This window comes from Haemaphysalis longicornis, unplaced genomic scaffold (assembly GCF_048455015.1).
Source record: "Haemaphysalis longicornis isolate Haplotype H1 unplaced genomic scaffold, Haemaphysalis longicornis Haplotype H1 scaffold_2, whole genome shotgun sequence".
In the NCBI taxonomy this organism is placed as follows: domain Eukaryota; kingdom Metazoa; phylum Arthropoda; class Arachnida; order Ixodida; family Ixodidae; genus Haemaphysalis; species Haemaphysalis longicornis.
This window is the reverse complement of record NW_027526295.1, coordinates 269,770,745-269,779,833: the sequence shown is the minus strand read 5'-3', so window position 1 is coordinate 269,779,833 and position 9,089 is coordinate 269,770,745.

Below are 9,089 nucleotides of genomic sequence, written 5' to 3'. Positions count from 1 at the left end.
TGGGGTAGATTTGTTTCAAGGTAGGTCATCAGGTTATTCATGAAAGTGGAGCTTTGTAACGAGTGATATTAAAAATGACGTGTGAGTTGTAGAAAAAAAAAAAAAAAACGCGAACGGCTTGACATATTTCGTCACCGTGACTCCAACAAATTCACGTGAAAGAAATGTACGCCTTCCGAAAGCTCTGTGATTGAAAATGAAATGCCACTCAGTAAAAAGAAAGGGGTATAACGTGCCGAAGCTACTCTTGGGCTATGCGGTGCGCCCGTGCTGCAGTGGTAGGGGTAAATTTAGACTCCCTAGGGATCCTTGACCTGCAACGAGATTTCGACAAACAGGTGTTTTTTTTTTTTTTTCCTCCTGATTTGGAAAAACATCGACCCGCGACGTCGGGCCCGGCAGCGCGATCGCCTAGTGAGGGAGAGGAAATGACAGAGAGAGAGAGAGAGAGAGAGAGAGAGAGAGAGAGAGAGAGAGAGAGAGAGAGAGAGAGAGAGAGAGAAGCTTAACCGGTATACAGGGATTCTTATTGATCAATCAGTCACAGCGGCGAGTTTAAAGAAAACTGCAGAGCAACGCAGTTGACCAAGAAGGATCACAATACCGCTGGAATAGGAGTAACAATACATTTACGCAGAAAACATACCAAACAAAACCTAATTGGCTGCGTCTAATCTCACGGCAGCCGTGAGAATTACCTCTGGGAAATTCTCACGGCAGTTTCCGTAAAAGCTGGATGGCCTAAAATTTGCTGAATAATATTACGTCCCAACGTAACCTAACATAACCTCACCGAGCCTAGCGTAACCTAACCGAACGCGTTATAACCTACCCAAATCCAGCCCAACTGCAACAAACCTAATCTATAACCCAGCCCAACGACAAACGCAACCTATATTAAACGTAATTCAACCCATCCTAGAAGTCCTGCGCGTCGATCTCATGATATAGTAAAAACCAGAGTAAAGAAAAGTATTAACAAAATCACGATGTCCGAAAAATTCTGGAAGCTAAAAAAATTCCCCGCATTTCCCCGAGGGGAAGAATGTGAAAGTGCGAATGCACGAGTTGAATTTGCGCGGTTCGGTAATGTTCGCGAAAGAGAGATCACACACACACACACAACTATAAAGAAAGAAAGATGCATTTATTCACAGACACCTATTTGTGTTGTCGTACTTGATTGCTAGAGCGGATCTCAGCTTTGAAATTTCGTGTCAGTACTCCTTTAAGCAGGTGCATTAGCCCTTCTCACGCCCGATTCTTGGCCAATCCCCCACGTGGGTATGTGCCATGTCAGCGGCCAGGCAGCGCGCGCCCATCTCCCCCCGTTGCCAAGGAAGACGAGGAGATTCCTGGCCAATCCCCCACGTGGGTATGTGCCATGTCAGCGGCCAGGCTGCGCGCGCCCATCTCCACGTGCGCGGACATCGCCGGTGAACGCAGGTTCAGGGTCGCTTAAGTGCATTGCACTTAAAAAACAAACATCGCAATGTCGGATTCGAACCTGCACCTTCTCGTTTAAAACCAAGTACTACTCCAAAGCTCTACAGGGGCAGCTACAGGCACGGCTTTGTAGAGAATATTTATCCCATTGAATTTCCGCGTAGCGCACGTGCTTAGCCAATGAGAGGCGACTGCCGTGAAAAATGTCTGACGGTAATTCTCATGGTTGCCGGGATAATAGACACTACCAACTTAATTTGCTTAGGCCTGTCGCTAACTGCACTCCTAAATCTAGAACCGTAGCCTTTAATGTATATAAGCAAGTGCATGTGACCAGACGGCACATGCCCCAGCCCGATACGAAGGAATTTCTAATAACAGTCCACTAGTCAGCATAAATAAAATATTAGTAAGTCATAAAGTACCAAATTCAGTGTTCCCGAGAGAGGAACCTGAACCAGGCAAATCACGGTAATAATATAGTTATGACTACGTACAATACGCGGCAAATGAAGCGCGAACACGAAAATATGAACAAAAACACGCAAATAGCGCGATTTCTTTCCATACAAGTCAAAGCGACGCGTGGCTTGGTTACGAAAACAAAGTCCGGAAATGTGGCTTTCCGAATATACCAATAGCGCGCCACTATTAAACCTCAACGAACAGTATTTTTCAATTTTGCGTGTTCTGATTCATATTTTCGTGTTCGCGCTTCATTTGCCGCGCATTGTACAACACTAAAAGTTCAAGGTGTAACGTATCTAGGCCACTTAGCGGTCATACCTGAGGTAAACGAATGCAATGCATTCGGTAGTGATTACGGGCAGCAAATCCATGTAAGTATTTTTTATTTCGCATCACGCAATAAGAGTGCAAGCAAGACACACAGAAATATACATCCGTTCATGAGCACCCTATTCGCTCAATTCTTTGAGGGCCGAGAACGCCGCTTCCGTTCTGGCAGACACAGCGCGGCCGCTGAAAGCGAACGACTTGCTAGCGAACGTGAAATTGCCCTTTTCCTGGCAGTGGGGCGCAAGCTTCTATCGCAAGCACGCGCTGGTGAAGGTCGGCGGAGCGTAGCCCGAAACGCCCTGGCACCAAAGCAACCCTATTACCCGGATGAGGCGGACAAAGCAAACGTACCGCCCCGCTACCGTGGCCGTGCGCACGCAGTCCGCGCTTTGCTCGGCACGCAAGGCCGTTCCGCTCACGACGAGAGCTTGAGCGAGATGCGCGGGCAAGCAAGCCCACGCAGAATTGTTGCTTATCCGAGTGGCCAACAAAGTTTCGCAATCTGGGTATAAGGGAACGCTCGTTTCGTAAGCGTTGAAATAGCCGGGCGTTTTTGCTCGAGGACAGCACTGGAAGCAAGGTGGTTGCGACGCTGGGATACATTGCATTAGGCACAGTACACGCGCGCGTTGTCTACTGTCCCCTAGGTGATAATGAAACTACTGGAAGCGAGGTGGTTGCGACGCTGGGATACATTGCATTAGGTACAGTACACTCGCGTTGTCTACTGTCCCATAGGTGAGAATGAAACTACATTCGCCAATGTGTTAGTCGCTGCGAGTGCATCGCATCGTCCAGTATCGGGTGTACGCAGACGTGTCTTTGTAGCGCCGAAAAGAAAATTATAAATTTGATGTACAGTCGAACCTCGTTATAACGAAGTAGTATCGGGACAGCAAATTAGTTCGTTATATGTAGTTATAACAGTAGAGGTAAAAATCGGCTATAACGAATCGACAACCTGGCTCGCGCCAAAATACTCGATAAAAAACGCAATTTTTGAGGCTTTGAACCCGCTATACACAAGGTAACCCTTATCTTTCTCCTTGCTACAGTTCGAGCTCAATGAACCGGAACAGGAGTACGTGAAATTACTACAGAACAGAATTCACTTGACAAAACAGGCCTGCGTTCTTGGTTATTTGATGAAGGATGTTATGCTTCTGTAGTTAGTACTACGGGGGTTTTTCCAATTTGCTTCTCAGCCTCCTGGACAGATATTTCTTCGTTATATCCGACGCGGCTCTCACGGTTTCACTTTTGTTATAAGAGAATAAGTGTCATTGAAATAAAGCGTGACGAACTAAAGGCTTTATTTAGTTCGGTATAAACGATAATTCGCTATATCAGTATTCGTGAAAACGAGGTTCGACTGTATACTTATTTCTACGTGAAACAACGGACGGAAGCTTCCGTCAGCACAAAATAATACGCGAAAAAAGATGACTGGTGGCAAACTCAAAGATTCATTTTCAGGTTATGGTGTTTAACCAACACCCTGTGTATAGTTTAACGCGCCGAAGCTACACCCGGGATGTGTGGTGCGCCGTAGTGGAGGGCTCCGAATTAATTTGGACCACCTGGGGGTCTTTAACCGGCGCCGAAATCTCAGCACGCAGGCGTCTTCGCTTTTCGCCTCCATCTGAAAAGCAGCAACCGCGGCCGGGATCGAACCCACGACCTTGGGCTCAGCAGCACAACGCCTTGGCCGCTGAGCCACCACGGCGGGTCTATCTCAAAGATAGTAAGCGAGCGCCATGGACTGGAAAAACGATAGGTTTACGCGACTATAATACACGTACCTTATCGAAGGGGCCCTCCTGCGTTGTATGGCAAATCATGTAAAATATTGCACCGAGATAGTATGCCACTTTTGGCAACCTCGCGAATTGTGCGTGGCAAGGAAGATCTCGGGAGGATTTTTCAAATGGGCATTACATTAGTGTATTAAATATGTAAACACATAACGAATGGAAACGTGCAGTACTTCATTTCGCTGGCCTGAGAAGCATGTCAGGCGTATGAAAAGCCACGGTAATTCCAGGCAAATATTCGTCTTCAACCCTCGGGCGCGCGCATACACATCGTGGTCATTACAACTATTATATATATTGTTGTCGATGGCAACGCATATAGGAACACATTACCAGCAAATTGATGCATCCGACGACAAAGACTGTATTGGTAACATTTATTAAGGACGACAGTCTTTCTTGGGCTACTTAAACCCAGAAATTTTGGTCTGTCTGTATGTCTGTCTGTCTGTCCGTCCGTCCGTCCGTCTGTCTGTGACTCGATTCAGCCACCCGGCCAAAGCAAAAAATGCCTGCGCAATAGTCTTATAGTCACAGCTAAATCTTCCCGTCTTGGTCCGGTGTAATGTTCATACTTGTCAACATTGTTGAAAAAGAACAAGACATTACGCAAATATGAGACAACAAATCAATACAAAAGTGATATTTGCAGTGTTCCTTTATAAAAATTCAAACATGCTTCACTTTTGCGAAATTAAATACTTCATCAACTGCAGAAAAAGAATTCACTCCGCCGTCGCCTGCTGTCGCCCGCGCCACTAAGCTTCTGGCGCCATTTTAAGAAACCAACCGGCAACAGTTACGCAAGGTTCCACTAGATAGTTTCCACGTTCTGCTTGCAACGCACGTGGAGTAGGGAAACGCGGTTCTATAAACGTTGAAGTATGGTGCCTCGATTAACGCGCGTCTTCGCCGTACGGCAGCGTTCGCATCGAGACACCCGGTTTGGAGCAGTGGAACGCGGGAAATTTAAAATGATTTAAGCAAACATTTGGCGTCTTTACCTTGGGAGGAGCGCGACGCAAGAGGAACAACATGAGAGGTGAGCGGGAAAGCGAAGGGAGGCATTTACTTCGCAAAAGCCGATAAAGACTATCGTCTTTTGACGTCATTTGCAACGAAAGGAGCAGATACGCGGCCAATTTATTTATTTACTTATTTATTGATACTGCGATCTTTTACAATACGATTATAGCAGGGGTGGTACAAAACATGAACATAAGTGGCAAACAACAATCAAAAGCAAACGAAGTACAAGCGTATTTTACAGTGATAGCTGCAGTGATTCTTCAAAAGCAGAGAATCAACAAAAAAAAAGTGCAAACATAGATAACAATCATTACTGCAGTGAATCTTCAAAAGCAGGCAACGTACTTAGCGGAACAACATCGTTATGTAGGTTATTCCAATCCAGGATTGTCCTAGGAAAAAATGAATATTTGAAACAATTGGTTCGTTGCATTAGTGGTGCTATAGTCAGATTGTGTCTCTGTCTTGTCGCGTAACCAGATGAAAAGTTAACGATATGTGATGTGTCAACCACATAGTGACCTTTTATCAACTGGAAGAGAAATTTTAAGCGCAATATTCGATTTCGGTCCGGAATTATCGGCAACTTGCCTTTCAAAACAAGGTTTGTAATAGAAGTCGGACTGTACGAGTTATAAATGAACCTAACAACCTTTTTTTGCACCCTTTCAAGTTTTTGGATATCAGGTCCCATATGACCACAGCATACTCCAGCGTAGGACGGATAATGGCATTGTAAGCGAGGAGACGAACAGTTAGTGTAGTCGATCTTAAAGAACGTCTATAGCGCTAACCACATGGAGTGATTTGCGGAGCGACGCGACCAGCGACCGACTATTTTTTTGCCGCGGACCAAATCGCTCATCGAATCGCTCGGTTCTGGGTCGCCAGAAAAAGTCGCTTACCTCCCGGAAGTGGCCTGAGCGACCAGCCAATAGGAGAGCCTTAAGGGGCGCAACTTCCGGCTCAGGGATAGAACGAGAGGAAGGGGCGAGCGGCGGCACAGTGGCACAGTGCATCTACGACCCTCTGCTCACTGAAACACGTTTATTTCCAGTTTTTGTGACAAATGCACACATAAAAAAACTTTGCTGCCGTGTGTTCTTCAATAATCGTATTGGACACTGTGCGGCAATATTAGGATCGCTCGTCGCGTCGTTCGCGCGATCGATTTCATGTGGTGGCTGCCCCAGCTAGCGATTGGGACGAGCGATTGCGGATCCCTGTCGAATCGCTCGTCGCGTCGCTCGCAAAAAAAAAAAAAAAAAAGCCGCGTATCTGATAGTCTTTATCGACTTTTGCCAAGTAAATGCCTCCCTTCGCTTTCCCGCTCACCTCTCATGTTTTTCCTCTTGCGTCGCGCTCCTCCCAAGGTAAAGACGCCAAAGGTTTGCTTAAATCATTTTAAATTTCCCGCGTTCCACTGCTCTAAACCGGGTGTCTTGATCCGAACGCTGCCGTACGGCAAAGACGCGCGTTAATCGAGACGCCCTACTTCAACGTTTATAGAACCGCGTTTCCCTACTCCACGTGCGTTGCAAGCAGAACGTGGAACCTATCTAGTGCAACCTTTCGTAACTGTTGCCGGTTGATTTTTTAAAATGGCGCCAGAAGCTATAGTGGCGCGGGCGACAGCAGGCGACGGCGGATTGAATTTTTTTTCTGCAGTTGATGACGTATTTATTTCGCAAAAATCAAGCATGTGTGATTTTTTATAAAGAAACACTGCAAATAGCACTTCTGTATTAATTGGTTGTCTTATATTTGCGTAATGTCTTGTTCTTCTTCAACAATGTTGACAAGTATGGACATTACACCGGACTTAGACGGGTAGATTTAGCTGTGACTATATAAGACTATTGCGCAGGGCTTGTATTGCTTTGGCCGGGTGGCTGAATCGAGTCACAGATAGACAGACAGACAGACAGGCCAAAATTTCTGGGTTTAAGTTGCCCAAGAAAGACTATCGTCTTTAATAGCGCCATGTGGTTACTGCTTTAGGAAGACAAGTTTGCGGAGGGATTTAGCTACTACGAAATCAATGTGTTTTGACCAGGATAGATTTTAAATGCAGAGCATTTCTTTAACTCACATGTAACGTCCGCCGTCCGTCCGCAACAGCTCAGCGCGCAGGTGCGCCCTCTCCCCCACTCCTCCTCTCCCGCATCACGCTACCCTCCTCGCTCTCAACAACAGGTCCACACCCCTCCCCCTACACTATATAAAAAATAATACTTATCGGCGCCTGGTTTCGATCCCACGACCCTGCGGGCGGAACGCAAAGTACATGGTGCTCTTCCCACTGCGCCACAAAGCCGACACTGAATTAAAGGCTACGAACGCGCCTTATATCCTTGACTCATTCAAACTACGTCAAGAAGCTGCTGATACAACGCATTCACTACCTGTGGGCGGAACGCGAGGTACATGGTGATCTTCCCACTGCGCCACAAAACCGACACAGAATCAAAGGCTACGAACGCGCCTTATATCCTTGACTCATTCAAACTACGTCAAGAAGCTGCTGATACAACGCATTCACTACCACCAACTCCCCAAACACTAAACGTTAACGCAATACACCCACCCCCTATGCGACGCAATAACTCGAGTCCCCCTCGCGGGGAGATGGGCCCAATTTTTTTTGTAATCCAGAGACCGAGGTACTTGTATTGCGTTACTTCTGATAGCATTGTATTGTTGGTAGAGTACTGGAACAAAAGGGGGCCTTTTTTAAGCCTAATACTCATAAAGTCTGTTTTAGCAAAATTAACGGGTATCTGCCAGTTCTCACACCAAGAAATTACTTTTAGAAAGTCCTGATTTAGTCTAATATGATCGCGCTTTCTAATAGAATGCAGAAACTGAAACATAGGCTTACTCCGATATGTCCATATAAGCGCACACGATGTTAAATTTTAGATTCACAAATATTTTTTTCGAAATTTTTCTACTTGGGGCATCCCGTGACTTTGTATGTTGTGCGTGTCTTAATGACAACCAACGAATAAAAATATTTACACAAATTTTAAAGAATCGCTAAAATTTTTGCGCACCAGTTTTTACAGAGCAATACAATTCATTTATTTCGTGATCCAATGCCGATCTATTCCCATAATACAAAAAATTCTGCTTTGAGCAAGAACATGTGAAAGTTTGAGACCGTCGCGCATATGGTGGTTCAACCTCGATATCCACAATCGTTTTAGCGAACTTAGAAGCGCAATTAAGTACGCGTTGTTGGTCATTTTTTCTATGTGCAGACCCATAGGTCGGCCACAGAGAGATACTTCACTCAAACTCAATCACATTTTTTTTACTTCAGGCTGTACTCATTCAAACTCAGACTCAAAAATCTCCTCATCGCATACTCACTTGTATTCGTACTGACCTGTACTGAAACTCGTATGTCCTAACGAGTACTCGTACTAAATCTGTACTTATTCGTGCTCAACTCACCTGCGCTAAGTTGTACTCGTACTCAATCTGTACTCACTTTTACTGGTACTCAATCTGTACTCTCTTTTACCCGTATTCAAGTGTCTCTACTAATTTGTAATCGGAATCAACGGCTCGCATTCACGCAATGATGGACTCAACTGTATAACACAAGAGTCCCCACTACAGCTTGTGCACTTACTACACTATTTGTGGGATGATAAGAAAGGTGGGGACGATTGCAATGATTTTAAATGTATTTATAAGAGTGCATTATCAGACTAAAATGCACATCAAGCATTAATTGCTTTAGACGTCATGAGTTGAACAATAGTAAAATCTATCTCCCCACATCCTCCACATACAAAATTTTATGAGTGCATTGATGGGAGACCAACAATACACACACACATACTAGCAGCGTACGCTACAACCGCGAATAAATCACACGCCATCGTGGAGTTGCGGGCGTCAACACCCACTCGCGAGTACCGTACTCGTGAGTACTATTTGCGAGTGCACGTACTCATGAGTACAGCGTCTGTACTAACTTGTCATCGCACT